Source organism: Sus scrofa, chromosome 7, assembly GCF_000003025.6.
Source record: "Sus scrofa isolate TJ Tabasco breed Duroc chromosome 7, Sscrofa11.1, whole genome shotgun sequence".
In the NCBI taxonomy this organism is placed as follows: domain Eukaryota; kingdom Metazoa; phylum Chordata; class Mammalia; order Artiodactyla; family Suidae; genus Sus; species Sus scrofa.
Window position 1 is genome coordinate 35,145,804 of NC_010449.5, and position 17,882 is coordinate 35,163,685.

General features: G+C 44.9%; 1 protein-coding gene and 1 long non-coding RNA gene across 2 annotated transcripts in view; one reads left to right on the top strand and one right to left on the bottom strand.

Moving 5' to 3' along the window:
• Positions 1–17,882, top strand: part of DAAM2 (dishevelled associated activator of morphogenesis 2) — a 158,689-nt gene that overhangs the window by 18,559 nt on the left and 122,248 nt on the right.
• LOC106504404 lies at positions 12,094–13,958 on the bottom strand. Its single transcript, XR_002345704.1, has 3 exons — positions 13,261–13,958; positions 12,900–13,165; positions 12,094–12,308 (listed from the first exon to the last, which is right to left on the bottom strand). It is a non-coding gene; the product is annotated as an uncharacterized LOC106504404 (long non-coding RNA).

Below are 17,882 nucleotides of genomic sequence, written 5' to 3' on the forward strand. Positions count from 1 at the left end.
ATCCTGCAGGCCACTTGGGTCATCAGAGTAGAGGTGGTAAGATACAGATATAGTCCTAGTCTGCCCTTCCATGTTCTAGCTAAACCTTCATCTCCCCACTTCACATGCACCTTCCCTTCACAACTTCCAGGTCTTCTGACTTTGGGCCCAACACAAGATGCAGAGGTGATAGCCTTACAGAGGTTGCATCACCACCCACCATACCAGGTCTCATCCCTATAATAAATCCGCACTCTCTGTCATTCAGTGTGGGTCATCTTCCCTGACTGATACACCTAGACTGGTAAGTCCTTTCTCAAAATCCTTCCATATTCGAAATACCATAATCCTTAGGGAAACTCCTGGAGGTAGATATTACTCTCATAAATTTGAAGATAAGTGTTTGAAATCAGAGCAGTTAAGTGACATTGCCAACATCACAGAGCTATTAAACAGCCAAGCCAGGACTCAAAGCGAGGACTAACAGATTCTGAGTTCAACATTCTTCTGTTCCCCAAACACTGAATCTACCTTGTCATACTGTTGAATTTGTGTCCCTGTTGCTCTGTTTCTGATCCTTGTGTTACCAGAGGCTAAAAAGTTAGTTTTCATGGGGGGTTGATTATAAAATCAACCTTACCTTTGTCTCCTGCTGATGCCGACCTTCTGTTCCTGCAATGTGGTGGATGTCTCTTCCCTGCTACTGGGTAAAATCTCAGGCCAAGTGACTTTTCTGTTCATTAGGAGGCAATAGAAGGTTCTACAAATATGGTAGAAGGTAAAATTATAGATGGGGTTTAAAATAGTCAATCCTGTGTATTAATTAGTACTTCAATTTATTTAGAGAAAGACTCCTTTCTTTCCTGACCCGTACACCCACCTCCTCCCCAGGTTAACATTCTCCTCTTTCTAATCTCCCATCCTCCCCAGGAGTGGAGTTGGGAGGAAGTAGAAGAGGCAGGAAAGTTATTTTGTTTTTTTTTTTTTTCTAAAAACGGTTTTGCATACCATAACTTATATACTGTAGAATTTATCTATTTTAGGTGTATAATTCACTGATTTTTAGTAGATTTATAGTTGTGCAACCATCATAATTTTAACTCTCGTTAGAACATTTTCATTACCTCCCAAAATTCTCCCAAGCTCGTTTGTAGGTAATGCTCATTCCTTCCCCTAGCCCATGGCAACCAGGGATCTGATTTCCGTCTTTATAAATAATTTGTCTTTTCTGGATATTTCCTGTCAATGGAAACATACACTCGGTACGATACTCTGGATTCTTTCACTTAGCATCAAGTTTTTGATGGTCATCATGTTGTGGCATGAATTAAAAATCTGTTCCTTTTTATTGGTTGAAAAGTATTCCACTATATGGGTATATCATGTTTTATTTATCCATTTACCAGTTGATGGACATTTGGATTAGTTCCAGTTTGGGGGCTACTATGAGCAATGCTGTTATGAACGTTCTCATACATGTCTTTGTATGGATACATCTTTATTTCTTCTAGGTTTGCTTCTAGAAAAGGAATTTCTAAGTCTAATGGTAAATTTTTCAAGAAACATCCAAACTGTTTTCCAAAGGGGCAATGTATGAAAATTTCAGTTTCTCCCAGCTTACCATCACTTATTGTGGTCTGTCTTCTCAATTATAGCCACTCTAGTAGATGTATAGCGGTATCTCCTTGTGATTTGTTTGTTTTTGGCTGGGCCAGTGGCCTGCAGAAGTTCCTGGGCCAGGAATCAAACCCATGTCACATCAGTGACAACAGAGCCTTGACCACTAGTGCGAAGATGATGAACTCCCTCTCATTGTGGTTTTAATTCTCATTTCCTTGATGACAAATGATATTGAGTATCTCTTCACATACTAACCATCTGTTTATCTCTTATTATAAAATGTCTATTCAATATTTTACTCATTTAAAAAAGTTGGGTTGTTCATCTTTTTTTTTTTTTTGTCTTTGTCTATTTAGGGCCACACCCATGGCATATGGAGGTTCCCAGGCTAGGGGCTGAATCAGAGCCATAGCTGCTGGCCTACACCACAGCTCACAGCAAACACCAGATTCTTAATCCATTGAGCAAGACCAGGGATCGAACCTGCATTCTCATGGATACTAGTCGTGTTCATTAACTCCTGAGCCATGATGGGAACTCCTGTGATCTTATTGAGCCTTAAGTTTTCTTTATATTTTTGGATATTTCTTTTATCAGATATATGATTTGCATGTATTTTTCTCCATATATGGCTTGGCTTTTCATTTTCTTTTCATTTCCGTGGTGTCTTTTGAAATGTAACACTTTAAATAGTTGACGAGGTCCAGTTGATCATCTTTTTCTGTTACATATTATGCTTTTAGTGTCATATTTAAGGTCTCTTTGCTAAACACAAGGTCACAAACATTTTCTCCTATTTGTATTCAAATAAGTGTTATAGTCTTAGTTCTTTCATTTAAGTCTATTTATGATTCAAGTTAATTTTTTTCATATGAATCTCCAATTGCTCAGCACCATTTATTGAACAAAATTATCCTTTCCCCATTGGACTGTTGAAAGTCACTTGCACAGAAATGTAACATCTTATTTCTGGGCTTTTAATTCTATCCCATTGATCTATAATATAGATCACATGTAGATTTTATATGGCCATTCTATGTCAGCAGCACATTGTCTTGGTTACCATAGAGTTTTGAAATTGGGTAGCATATATACTACAAATTCTTCACTTTCAAATTTGTTTTTTTTTCTTCTAGTTCCTTTGCATTTCTATATAAACTTTTTTATCTCCCCCCCCCCCATGGCTGCTCCCACACCATATAGAGGTTCCCAGGCTAGGGGTCAAATCAGAGCTATAGCTGCCAGCCTATGCCACAGCAATGACAGAGCTTTAACCCACTGAGTTAGACCAGGGATCGAAGCTGTGTCCTCATGGATACTGGTCAGATTCGTTTCTGCTGAGCCACGATGGGAGCTCCTCTATATAAACTTAAAGATAAGCTTTCCTATATATCTTGCCAAAGACAGACCCTACTGAAATTTTGATAGGAAAGCATTGAATCTATACATGATCTGTGTTTAGATGCCATTTTGTGTGATTCAGTCCTTTAAAATTTATTGAAACTTGTTTTATTGCCCAGTATATGATCTTTCCTAGAGAAGATACCAATCGTGCTACATTAGAAAAGGAATTTGATACCAGGAAGATATTTCCTAATAATAAAATTGTTACTCAATGACTGCAGATTATCAAGCACACTTGAGACATTCTCCAGCAAAGACCATATACTAGGCCTTAAAACAAATCTCAAAACATTAAAAAAGATTGAGGTCATACAGAGTATGGTGTTTGACCACAAGGAAATTAAATTATTGTATCAGACAAAATAAACTTTAAGATAGACACACACACACGCATACAAAATGTTAGTTATGTCAAGTTGGTTGATACAGTTGCTCAAAACTTCTATAACTTTGCTGATTTACTGTCTAGTGATTTGATCAGTTCTTGAAAGTGGAATATTGAGACCTTCAGCTATTGTTGTTGAACTTTCTATTTCTCCTTTCAATTCTGTCAATTATCTTTCTGATAATTTGACCATGTAATATTTATGAAATATCCTTCTTTAATACTATTTCTCGTTTTGAAGTCTGTTGTTTGATATTAATAGCCACTCCAGATTTTTTGTGGAATGCTTTTTGCATGGTATATTGTTTTTCCAACCTTTTGCTTTCAACCCATTGATGTCTGAATCTATGGTGTTTTTCTTTCAGATTGCGTGTAGTTGATTCTATATGTTCATTCTCACTTAGTTTACTTATGGTTGGATTTATATTACCATCCTGCTATTTTTCTGTATGTTTTCTGTTCCTTCTTGACTGCTTTTTGTGTGTTAAATATGTTTTAAAGAAGTATCATTTTAATTTCTGTTCATTTTAACTATGCTTTGGGGTTATTTTGTCTAAATTTTTGACAAATGTTTTTTCTGGATATAGAATTTATTGGAATATTTTTCTTTCAGCACTTTGAATATGTCATTCCACTGTTTCAGATGAGAAGTCAGCTACTATCATGTCAATATTTCTTATATGTAATGAGTCTTTTTATTCTCCTTTCTTTCAAGAGTTTCTCTTTGTCTTGGCTTTTAAGTGTTTGGCTATCATATATCTAGGTATGAATTTCTTTATGTTTATTCTGATCAGATTTTTGAGCTTCTTGGATCAGTAGATTAAGTAGATCAGTAGGTTTTCATCAAATTTTGGAAAGTTTATTCCACCATATCTTCAAAATTTTGTGTGTGTGTGTGTCCATTTCTATTTCTTCTCTCCTAGAGCACCCATTATATGAAAATTGGTGCACTTTATGTTTTTCCAAAGGTCTCTGAGGTGCCACTCATTTTTTCTTCATTTTTTTTTCTTTCTGTTCTTCAGACTGGTAATTTATACTGATTTATCCTCTAGTTCACTGATTCTTAACCATCTTGACTCTTCTACTGAGCCCCATAATTGAATTTTTTCATTTTAGGAGTGTTTTTCAATAAAAGAATCTTCATTTTTTTAACGATATAATACATGTGTCCTGAGAATTTCCAGTCCATTCATTGTTGTCACTCTTTCCTTTAATTCTTTGAACATTGCTTTCTTCAGTTCTTAAAACATATTTATAGTAGCTGCTTTTAAGTCTTGTGCTTGCTAAACCCAGTATTTGAGGATACCCATATACTTTGACTGATTTTTTTTTTTTTTTTGCATATGGGTTGCACATTGCTGTTTCTTTGTGTGTCTTATAATTTTTTGTTGAAATTGGGCATTTTAGATAATCTTTTGTAGCAATTTTGAATCGTGAAGCTTGTGTTGCTTTTTCATTTGTTTTGTAACTTGCCTTGGCTAAATCTGTGAAACCTGCAGTATATGGATAGTGATGTCTCAGCTCAGTTTTGTTTTGATATTCTCACTTTGATTTATAATCTTGGTTTCCTAAAGATCACTTTTGTATCTTCCTAACCAGTCGATGATTTCACACAACCTCAAGCCAGAGCACCAAGTATTCCCAATATTACCCAAAGTCCATCAATTTGTAAAGTATAAACACTTCTCGAATTGTCTTATGCCTCTAGTTGATTTCTATAGTGCTGAAGTGGTTGTTTTTGGTCATTTAATCCAGACTTACAGTTGCTTTGGAGGGATAAGTTTTGCTGATCTCCTTAGTCAGCCATAGTTGGAAGTGCCCCTTTCCACAGAGACACTTTTACATGGCTACTGTGGTTGCAAAATGGTTTGCATATATCAGACTTTTTTCCCTATGAGGCATTTGGTGGGTTTTTCAGAGACTATTGAATTGGGTCCCTCCAACTGCAACTCCTATGTTATAGGCTGTGCATTTTCTTCTTTCAGTTAATATTCTCCCATTTAGTTGATTTTCCAGTAGCCACTCTGTACTACCATTTTCCAGTGGCCACTGTTGATACTCTGGTTCCATAATTCTTCCAGGTAGTCCTCTTTGATAAGATCTAAATATCCTGGCTCCCTTTCTCTCCCATGTGGCCCACATATGGTTTTCAGGAAACACATTAATTCTTGTCCTTGCAAGTGCAGAGAGTGCCAGCCTTCCCAATAAAGAAACTACTCTCCTTTGATCCACCACCAAGTCAATTTACCATCTGTCTCCTGCCATCTAGATTTCCAGGCTGGAGTCTGACACCACAGTCCCCAACTTTAGGAAGCACTTATTGAGGTCCTTGAGTCATCCCCTTAAAGCCATTCTCACTGTGGGGATGAAGAGAAGGAATTCTGGTGCGGGCATCTCAGAGAAATCTTCCTACTGCATTCTTTCTCAACTTCCACACTTCCAGTTCTTCTTACAGAAAGGAGTTTTTGGAGATGTGAAACCAGTTCCCAGATATTTCCTTTTGAAAACTGGCTTCTCACTCTGAAACGTTATTTTAGAATTTCTTATCTGTTGTATCTTGCTGCCTCATTAAAAATTCCAATTCAGCATCCCATTACACTTGTGTTTATTTTTAGAGACTTCTTCTGGTCCCCTTCAGACTAAACAATGTTTCTGAAAGTTACGGGATGTTCATAGATGTTATGTGAAAAATGGGTCCTGGGAGGAAATAGCTTTGGGTAGTACTATGCTGAACAAAGTTAGGCAGCTCTCTTTTGCTGTGGGCCTTCCCAGAACTTTCACTCTGTTCATCGGCACTGTGACATTCCGGGGTGGGTGGGGGGTGGAATATATAGTTTTCACAAACTTATTTGACCCTGAGGAACACTCCCCCCCAGCCTTTTTGGCCAGACATTTAAAGGGATTAGCATTTTATAGAACACATTTTGGAAACATTGCCTGGAAGGTACTGGTGGAGACGGAAGGTATTTTCTTCTTTATCCAAAGGCGGGCAGCATATGATTGTCCTTTACCTCTTCCTGACCATAGTGATTCTGGACGTTTCACGGGGTTTTATTTATTTATTTTTTTAACCTGCAGGTAGTTGAACTTTCTTGCATGGTCCTGCCACTAAATTGAATAATTTTTGATGGACACACTCATCAAATGCACCTTTGCAACTCTAGGGCCTACCACCAATGTGCCTGAGACTCAGCAGGCTAAGTGAATAAGTAGCATTTGAGAAGGATTTCTTTGCTGCTGCTTCTGCTACTCCTTTTTTTTTTTTTAAAGAAAGTAAGAAAAAGTCCCTGTGCTAGAGTCCCAAACCACATCTATGCATCAATCAAACAAGCCTATTTGGTGTTTATGAAACTCCCCAGTGTCTGAAAATCTGTGCTCATGAATATCTGCAGGAGGATTCATTAGATGTGCAAATGTCCTTGTTCTTTCCAAGGGCAGCCGGGGTGGGTTTTCTCTTTATTTCTGTGTGTGCGATTGTGTACACACAGCTGAAGAGATGAGTTGCAGAGAACTTTCCAAAAGAAATGAATGGGGTAAAACAGATTGCCAAGTTACTGAGTGGTAATTAAAAGCAGATTCTTAACATCATCACTTTACCATTTGTAAGATATTTTCCTTTAAAAGACAAAACCACCAACTGATGAAACGTGTCATGCTTCTCCTGATGTCCCTTAGTCTTCCTGCAATCCCTGCTCAGTGGCAAATACATATATATGCCAGCCTGAAGTTGCATAGACCTGAAGATTGTAAGCCATCTCAAATTATTTTTCAACAAAGAAAAATGTGTGTGTGTGTGTGTGTGTGTGTGTATGACTCTGTTTTCAGTGTAGATCAATTGGGAAGATTCCTTTCTCTCAAAATACATTTCAAAATACAATTTCACCTTGAAGTTGAGTGGAACACTTAGCCCTGAGCATTATTTTTCAAAGGGTTTTGGGCAACTGAAAATGGGACTATCATGGCAGTCAGTATTCAGCCCTGACTGCAAGGTCTCTGCCTCCAAAAATAACATAAGCAGCTGTGGCTACTAGTGGGCATGGCTTTCCCCAGCCTGGTGACCCTGGGCTCTAATCACACACTGTTTATGTGGGCTGGGAATTCCACCCCCTTTCCCACCCACTCAAGTACCCTGCACACCATGCAATACTCTGTCCCACATCTGGCCAGGTGCAGTGCCTTACTGGCCTCTGCCAAGATGGGGGCACATACCAGATTAGACACACGTGTGGCCACCCTCACTGTGGGGGGTGGAGGGCAGGCAGCACCATCACGCCCCAGGATTGTATGTCTTGTGGTTAAACACTCAGGGTTTTGACGTAGGGATGGCAGCAGAGCTGACCCTCAAAGCCGCTGCAGACAACCTGAGAAGGCTTCTCAAAAATGCAGTCCTGTGCCTCAGAAGGAGACTGGCTTTATGGGGGCAATTTTCCATTCGCTGCCTATTTGGTGTGGTCATGTCTGAGACAGGGGAGGTTTATTCACTGCGGGGAAAGATGTCTGCAGAGAGCTGGATCCCAGGAACCTGGTGAATTGTACATTAATGTTAAGTGCATTCTGGGTATTAACTAACAGAAGAGCAGTTGTGGGGTAAGGGTGGAGAAGGGCAAGGAGAGGAAGAGGCATGGACGAATAATGACCATCCACAATTGCAAACATTCTGTAGTTCAGTCCTCACTCTGGCACCGTGGGTTGGTCTTCCTATTACTCCATATTTTTTTTCCAGAGAAGCTAAATGATGCTCTTACTCAGCTGCAAGAGCCAGAGCTGGGATTAGAAACCAGACTTTTCTGATGCCATGTTCTGAAGGCTTCCTACAACCCCACACCTCCATGAGAACCTGAAATATCTTCAAGCAGTTCATGGCCTATTGACAGGTCCTTGTCAGGAAGAAGTTGTGGTACCTCTGATCTTCTTTCTTTAGTTGTGTCCTTAGAAGTCGCTGTCAGATAGTGAGAGGCTGGGAGCCCTGTTCTAATCAACGGCAATTACATCCCTTATTGTAAGTGAGAGCCCGCGATCAAAACACCTGATGAGTCATGTGTCTGTGCTGAACTGGGCCCAGTTTAGAACAAGATTCTTCTGCCCTCTAGGCACGACCAACTCCCTTGATACAGTGTGTGGCCCTTCCCTGAGCAGAACCTGGGGGTCAGCAGGTGGATTCCAACAGCCTCAGTGGTGGGATGAGAGACTTTGCAATTCTGAGGAACTCTTCCTCCCCAGTCTCTGAGGAACTCTTCCTCCCCAGTCTCTTCCTCCCCAGTCTCTTCCTCCCCAGTCTCTGAGGAACTCACCAAAGTAGGGACTTCCAATCCATTTGCCTCATTGAAACTTGTCAACCATCCTTTGGGGTGGAATGTTCTTCTTCATGTTATTGATAAACTGTATTAGTCAAGACTCATCAGATAAACAGAACCAATAGGATGTGTGTGTGTTGATGGATAGATAGATGAATAGATAGATTTTAAGGAATTGGCTCATGTAATTGTGGAGGCTTGGTGAACCCCAAATCTGAGGAGATAGGCTGTAAATCCAGGGAAGAATTGCAATTTGAGTCTGGTGGTCATCTGCTGGCTGAATCCTAAAGGTCAGCCTTTGTGATATTATAGCCTTCAACTGATTAAATGAGACCCACCTCATAATAGAAGTTCCCCAATTTAAATGTTAATCTCATCCAAAAAACACCTTCATGGAAACATCCCAAATAATGGGCTTTTTTGAGTTTCATTTATTTGCTTTTTAGGGCTGCACCCACAGGATATGGAAGTTCCCAGACTAGGGGTTGAACTGGAGCTATGGCTGCTGGCCTATACCACAGCCACAGCAATGCAAGGTCCAAGCCGCCTGTGCAACCTACACCACAGTACATAGCAATACTGGATCCCTAACCCACTGAGCAAGGCCAGGGATCGAACCTCTGCATCCTCGTGGATGCTAGTCAGATTCGTTAACCACTGAGCCATGATTCAAGGAACTCCTTGAGTTTTACTTTTTAATGCATTTTGTCTAGTGGAGATAAAAAGTCCCAATAATGTTTGATCAAATATCTGGGCACCGTGGCCCAGCGAGTTGACACATAAAATTAATCATCACCAACTCTAAGCTTCAGAAGGTTACCTGCTGTACTGAGGGCACACAGCAGTGAGAGGTAAGGCTGGGTATTAACCAGGGTCTCAGATTCTAACACCTGATTCTCTGCATCATCTTTAGCCTGTGTCAGTAAATGAGGGGCAAGGGGTATGTTAATCATCACCTTGGTTGGATGACCTACCCATGGGATTCTCATCCTCCTTCACAAGGTCTTCGCTGAGTGGTCTGTGCAGTTTAGACTAGGAGCTCTGGGAAGTGAGCAAGGAGGGACCTCTGCGAAGCCTATTTCTCCTACAAGTTGGATGGGTCTTGGAAGTGCGTGGTTGGCTTTGGAAGCTGGGACAGGCTTGCTGAACTATTTGAGGCTCCCTCAGTGAGCAGGTAGAATTTTCTGGATGAGCAATGCATGTTCAGGGAACATTCCTGGGATATGCAGGTGACGGACAGGGGAAGAAAGATGGAGCCCCATCCAGCCCGTGGCCTTGAGACTGGCAGACTACCACCCACTACGTTAGGGTGCTGCAAGTGACGCGGTTGGGGATAGGGGTGAACCAGATGATCTTGGAAGGGAACCCATCTCATAAAGAGGGTCCTTCCACATTATGGACCCTCTAGGGTTCATCTACCTCAAAAACAACCTCTTTAGCATTGAGAGCCACAGTCTGTATAAGCTTCACCTGCTGCTCTTCCCAACAGAACTTGAGTAAGTTCACCTGGGGAGGGAGGAAAGGCCCTTCTCCCAGACCTGGAATATCCTGGTGCACGGCCTCATCTCCCCTGTTCAGTCTGCCTCGTGTTCCCCCACCCACCACCTCTAAGTCTCTGGCCCTATTCACCTCATCTTTAATCCCTTTCTTTCTCTCACTTTGCCTGGAATAAGTTAATGAGGATATTCTAAATTCTAAGAGGAGTTACCGAGGATATTCTGTTTCTCATTAGCTCTACCAGTTCGTTTCTATCTGGTCAGCTCCTGTTAACAGCCATTGATCGCACTCGGTTTCCTTATGACTGTAGACAAGCAGACTGGTCTGTGGCGTGACTTCCAGGGAAGGATGGTCACATCAGGGCTTATGATCCTAGAAATGAGTCAATCCCCAAACGCTCTTAGGCTTTAGTCACTCTCCTGCATATATTTTTTACAATAATAATTAAAAATAGATACTGTTATAGTTCCCTGGTGGCCTAGTGGTTAAGCATTCATTGTCATCAATCCTTTGGCTCAGGTTTGATCCCTGGCCTTGGGAACTTAAGCATGCCATGGGTGCGGCCGAAACAATAGATACCACTTATGTACTGCTTGCCATATGCTGGGCAGTATAGCCAAAAAGAGTTGGAAAAGCAGGAGTACATCTGCAGGGAAAATGGTGCTGGGAATGTCGATTTGGGCGTAGAGAGAATGAGTGACTTTCCCAGATAGTCGCAGAGCCCGGGGTGGAATTCATAAGGAGGAATTCGCAGGAAAGTAAGGGATGGGCCGGAGAAGGATGGAGGCCCACAGATCCCTGGGGAACACCAACATCCAGGTGAAAGGAGGACCAGGAAGAGAAGCTGCACAAGGGGAGACATTCCTGAAAGAGGGCAGTGTCTCAAGACAGGGCTATTCTAAGCATTTCTAAGGATGTGGCAATAAAGAGGGCCAAGGCCAGAGTCAAATACAAGCCATGTGACCTTCAAAAGATCAACTTGGGGAATTCAGGCTAGGATGGCAAAGGATAGCTGTAAGGTGAAGGGGAGACAACAGGCTGGACTTAATTCCCCAAAGGAGCTGTGGCACTCTCTAGTTGCAGAGTTTACTTTCAATCCCTTTCCTCTTGGTTGAATGAAACAGAATTGATGCCAACTTAAGAGGAATAAGGATTCTTCACTGGACTTTGTTGTTGCTTTGTTATTAAAGGTGTTGTAGAAAATACACAGAATTGGAGGCAGAAGAACTAGATTAGGGTCCAAGGGTCCCTTATGTGTTGACTGCATAATCTTGGGCAGGATATTTATCAAATCTGCCTTCTTATATTAAAAAATGGAGGTTATTGGTGATACTTGCCCAAATTGTAAGGTTCAGAGGAGATATATGTGAATAGACTTTAAAACTATAAAGAATGATGTCAGTACCAGGTTAAAAAGAATTGTCCTACTTGTAAGTTAATGCTCAGGAATTGTCCCAATATTATGTTTTGGTGAATTGATGGAAGTACATCAGGTAAGATTATATCAGGCTGTAAAAACCACAAGACTCACCTGTTACAACTTGAACACGTAAGAATTTATTTTTCTCACCTGACGAGAAGTTGGAGGAAAAATAGCCAAGACATGGAAACAACCTAAATGTCCATGGACAGAGGAGTGGATAAAGAAGATGTGGTACATATACACAGGGAATATTACTCAGCCATTAAAAGGAAAGAAATAATGGCATTTGCAGCAATATGGATGGACCTAGAAATTATCATGCTAAGTGAAGTTAGTCAGACAGTGAGACACCAATATCATACACTATCAATTACACATGGAATCTAAAAAAAGGACACAATGAACTTCTTTGCGGAACAGATACTGACACAGACTTTGAAAAACTTACGGTTTCCAAAGGAGACAGGTTGGGGGTGGGGGAAGCGCCAGGGGTTTGGGATGGAAATGCTATACAATTGGGTTGTGATGACCATTGTACAACTATAAATGTAATAAAATTCACTGAGTGATTAAACACAGAAGTCTGAGGAAGTTCCACCACTTATGGATGTCATCTAGGGCTTCAGCTCCACCCTCCTTAAGTGAGTGGCTTTGGTTCTCAAGGTTGCAAGATGGCTGCTGTATCTCCAGGCTTCCTATCTATGTCCTAAGAGAGAGGGAAGGAGAAATCGGGGATGTTAAAGGGTTGAAGGGACATGCCATCTGATGCTTTTCCTTAAACAGTCTTTGTGAAGGGTGACCCCTGCCTTCTCCATGCCAATCTCGCCGGCCAGAACTGGGTTTCACAGCTACCTCTAGCTACCCAGTCTGGGATGGTGAATAATGTCGACTTTGTTTCTTTAGTTGAGGAAGGGAGAAGGGGTTTGCCAATGGCTTTTGGAAGCCAGTGTGCAGTGTCCACTGCAGAGCCGAGCTCCCCTTACCGATGGAACCTTGCTATGAGGAAGGGGGTGGAGGGATGTGGCAGTTCAGTGGGGTACAATCCTTGGGGGGGGGGGCACCTTGACAGTGACCAAACAGCAGGGCTCTGAGCCTTCTGTGGCTTGAACCAAAACATCTTGGCTTGTCTCCCACCAAGAGGCCCAGCCTCAAGACTTGGCTCCTTCTGGCAATCAGCACTAACCAGCTGCTGCCAAAGGGGTAAACACATTCCAAGTCCCTGGGTCCCTTGCTGCCCTGTAACTATGCTTAAGTCACACCCATACCTTTACCCCATCGGGGCTAACGGGGAGCTCACTAGAGTTGTGTTGTTTTGGTGACGATGTGAGGTTTTCTGTGCTCCTTCTCCTTGACGGGGAGTTGAATACCTCCAGGCTTATGTTCTCTAACTGCACAGGTGATTTGCATCTTATGAATATGATGTTTCAGTTCATTCTCCAATCCTTGGGAAGGATGGATTCTCAGTTCTGGAAGAATGAACCTTAAACCAAGTCCTTTCCCAAAGCAGCTTCATCTTCAGCTAGATGGAGAAACAGATGACCATAGGAATCCAGACCTGAATACCTAGAAAATTCGACAGGGTCATCACCCGGTGTGGGCGCCATCTGCTTGCTCACTCCTGGGCGGGCGGAGGAAGAGAGACAAAGATCCATACTCACGCTGAGGACCGTGCCAGTCACGGAGGAGACGGTTGCTCTTGACTGGCAATTTCCAGTCCAGACAGGGAGATGGAGCACAATCACATTTAAGGGGAAGAAAAAATTAAAAGCAATTTTTAAAAGTATGAATAAGAGCTATTGTAAATGGCCCAAACTCTGTACGTAAGCAATGAAGTAAGATGAATTGACTGGTACTGAGTTGGAAAAGCTATACAGAGGCAGGGAGTGTGGAACATAATTTAATAAAAATAAACTGGGTTTTTTTTGTTTGTTTTTTTTTTTAAACGCACCCACTCCCAAAGAAACGGCAAAGCTGTTAGAGTGTAGACCAGGGCTTCTAATTAGCTGTTCAGTTCTGCCAGATTTATCTCCTTTCTTGCCCTAGCATCTTCCTGGGACATCGTGTCCCATGCAGGGACTTGGTCGCAGGAGAGGGCTCCCCCACCCCAGCACCCGCCCTCCCAGCCGTCTCAGACCAGGGGAGGAGCGAGGAAACCCACCGCCTGGGTCACCACTTCTGCCGCTTGACCCTTCCATGTTTCCAAAACAGAGGGAGCCCTGAGAAGGCTCCTTGCCAGAGCTGGAAACAGCTACCCTCATTGTCTGCCTCGCCCGGCCGGCTGCGCTCTGCCTTCCTCCCGCCCCTGCTTTCTGTCTGAAAGTGTGAAAATTACAAATCCCAAGGAACTGCAATCAGAACTCTACCTAGGGAAAATTCAGAGTATCCTTGCCATAAATATCCCTGCTCCAAGACGCCTGACGTCAGAGCGGGGCGGGAGGGCGCGAGGCCGGCCCAGGGGAAGCAGCGAGGCTCCGGTCGGAATACGGCGAGCTCGGCGGGCGAGGAGCGGGGCGCAGCCGGCGCGGGGCTGCGGGAGCGGCGGATGCACCATGGGGTCTCCGGAGTAAGTGCGGCTGCCTGGCTCTCCTCCTCGCGTCGAGGGCATGGGGGAGTTGGGTCGGGGTGGGGGGGCACCGTGGGTAGCTTCCCGGGGCACTTTCCTACTTCTCTACTTTCTTTCCTAAGGCGGCGAACGGGGATGGGAAAGGCAGCGGCCCCGCGGGCTGCCTGTTTTGTTTCTGCAAAGCGCTTGCGGGAGCCGCCGAGGGCACTTGAGTGGGGCTCCCGGGGGCCTGCGTGCGTGTCTGTGCGGATGGGTGTGATTTGCGTGTGTGTGTCTACTGGACGGGCACATCTGGACACAGGAAATATCTTTGGAAAACTTTTGGAAAAATGTTTGTGGCTTTGAAATCTGATTCCTTGTTGTCACAAGCGGACAAACAGAGCCGGTGCGGGGGCCTCCCTCTCCCCGCTTCAAACTGACAACTTTTTGGTGGTGGCTTTTGCCGGTTCAGCTTGTGCCTTCCTTCGGTTGGTTTAACTCTTTACAAGCCCCCAGCTCCCACTTGCAAGCTGGGCCCCTGGCCAGCACGCAGGGTAGAGGGAGCGCGGAGGTTCTTGCTCTCAAAGCCAGTGGGATCTTGGAACGAGCATCCTAGGAAAGGAGTCCTGAGTGGGGATCCTCGCACCTGCGGCTGCTGCCCATCCGTCTGCCTGGCTGGGGCCCTGACAGCGCCAGGTACTGTGGCTTTGACTTAACGGGGAAAGAAGGATCTGGTCTGGAGGCAGGTAATTGTAAGGGGGAGGAGGAGGCTGCGGTGGTGGCCAGGACGCTGAGGCTCTGTGTCCAACCCTGCAGGAGGGAGCATGGGATGGATGTGTTTGCCACATGTGCCCATGGTGGGGCCCCTGGTGGGTTTTCTGGGGCGCCTCTGTGCCCCAAACAAGATGCAAGCTCATAACATAAAGAGACATGTCTGAGCAGTGGGGTGGAGGAAGGGGGGTGGTGGGGAGAGGGAGAGAGATTTTTATCAAAATTGAACACAGATTGTTGAGGTCTGGGCTTGATTTAACTCTTCTCTCTCTGCCTTGGCCACTTTTCCACAGCCCTGTAGGTGGATTTGCAAAGTTCCTGGGAAGGTGGGAAGGAAAACTCACACCTCTCTCCAGGAAAGAGTCCCTGGAGGATTTTCTTGAAGCCTCAAGGGGGAGAGAGCAATATCCAATCTTTAAATAGTTTCAAGTTTTGTGTTTGTCCCCCCTCCCCCACCCTTCTGAGTTTGGTGTCAGGGTCTTGGATTTCTCTGAAAAGTTGGCTGGAAAAGGGAACGGATTTTCCCTTGGACTTGGGGAATTATGCTGGATTGGGGCGGGGGAGCAGCATGGCTCCACCGGCCCAGGATTGCCGAGTGCCTAGTGAACGCACTGGGTGTCAATAGTTGCTCCACAAACCAGTGGTGGTCACAAAGAGAGCCCTTGTCAGCTTCATCCTAGCTGAGTCTCTGCTTTTGTATTTTGCAATAGAACCCACCTACAGTGTTTGGGTGGGAGGAAGATCACTGGGCTCTCCCTGCGTCCTAGAAAAATGGGAGAATAAAAGAAAGGGACAGGGAGGAAATCTGGATAGAAAAACGGCCCCACAGGAAGTTCAAGATTTGGGAAGGATTTTAGAAATTATACAAAGTGACCCCAAGGGAAGAGCTGTAAAAGACTTGAGCAGTGTCAGCCATGGGCTCCTTTAACTTCAGGAGTCTGCCTTCCACTTGAGCGCAGTGAAGAAGGAAGAACTCTGGCTCCGGGGCTGCATGTAAACCAAAGTGGGTGTGAACAGGGGCAGCTGGGTACCCACGAGATGCGTTGCAATGATGCATGAGATGCACGTGGAGGCGCCTGGTTCTGCCTTAGAGACTGGGGCTGGGGAGTCATGGCCTCAGGCATGGAAGCCTAAACGGCCATTTCTCAGTTACTCTGGGAGCTGCCTCAACCCCATTTCTCCTTTTTTGTTTTTAATTAAAAAACAAAAACAAAACTGTGCTATTATTGTCCTGCTCCCTGGTAGTTGGATGCGCTGGTGCCGAACTCCTAGCTGAGTTTCCAGAGCTCTTCCTCCAGATCCTCAGATGCGGAGGGAATGCTCGTTTCCCCATCAGGACAAAAAGAGGAGAGAAACTTCTCCTGGGCATTGGAGAGTCCGGGAGATTTAAGGCTGGGGAGGCAGTGAGGGCGGGACCAGTCGGAAGCCTGGGGGGGCGGGGGGTTGGCTTTGGTGGGTGTGGAGAGGTTTAAAGACTACAGCCTACAGCTGTCTACGGAAACATGTCCTCTCCCCATTCTTCTTTCTCAAGCCCCTGCCCTCAAAGGGTTTTTTTTGGGGGGGAGGGCACAAAACAAATTAAACTTTCCCCATTATTGAAGGGCCTTGGATCCAGAGATGAAAAGGGTGGAGTGGGGTAAGAGGTGTGGGTGGTTGGGGAGTGCAGAGATCACCCGAGAGGCTGGCTCCTTTGTTACCATGGAGCCCATGAAAGTAGCAATTTAAACTTTGCCAAGCATTCCCACCATTTACAGTAGAAGGCTGACGACCCAGGGCTGGAGGGGACCCATCTGGGAGTCTAGGGTGGCCTCTTGTTCTGGCACAGGACCTCCTGGGGACAACTAAGGCTGAGAACTAGGCTTTCACCTCTTTCATCACCCTCTCTGGAGGGTCAGTGGAATCCTGACCCTTTTGAATTTGCTCTGGGGGCCATGTCGCCAACTTCAGGACTGGGCTGGGTTCTCAGGCCACTGGGGCTGATATGGAAGCCTCCTCACTGGCCCTTCTATGAGCTCAAGCTTCAGGCTGGCTCTGAGGTCAGGGTACTTAGAGAGGGGGCATCTTCAGGCTCCCCAGAAGGGGCAGAGGCACTTGGCAGAAAGACCCTCTTGGAGGGTGTCCGTGGCTTTGGCAGCAGATGACTTTCTACATCTCCACAGCCAGAGCCTCTGTGCTCAGGGACCCTGTGTCCTTCAGCTCTGGATGTCAGATGCAGCCAGGCGCAAGGGGAAGAGTGTGGACATCGGAGGGGTGTGCCCTGGGGACAGTAACTGGGGATTCGTGACTTGTTCCGAGGTGAAGCTTCCTCACCTGTCACATGACGATGATCTTTGCCTCACAGGGTGGTCTCGAAAACGAGGTTATGCAAAGGGATGAAAACGGAACTTCCAATGTTGTAGACCCTTCCTACAGGGAATCTGCTAATTTTGTTTCCGAGTTTTTCAGCCATTAGGCGCCCACATGGTGTGCAAAGGACCTCTCCCCAAAGCTGGCTCTGTGTTTCCCGTGACTGAAGGCCAGTGGGTGGAATTTCTAGGGTCCAGGTCATCCTACTTCTTCCTCCCTTTAGAAATGGTGGCCCCTGGCGATTGTCCAGGAGCATGGCTGGCCCGTTGTCCTGAGGGGTGGGAGGGGGCATTAGGCATATCCTGAGTATCTGACCTGGAAGCCATTCGCGTGTTTGAGTTCTTGGGGAGGAGGAGGAGGCCAGCAGAGCCGGTTGAATGTGTGTGGTGGGAGTTGGGGGGTGGAGTGGGGCTGGCGCCAAAAGATCAAGGACCCAAGGACGGAGGAGCCTGGGGTCAAAGGCTGGTTAGGCCATCACTGCTTCTCCGGGGTGCTCAGGTCAGAGTGAGCAGGGAGAGTCTGCTGGGCTGTAAAGGAAAAAAAAAAAAAAAAGGGAAGCTTCAGCCCTCCATGAGCGTCTTGGTGGGTAAGGGCCGGGGAGGCGGCCCCTCCCTGGTCTGG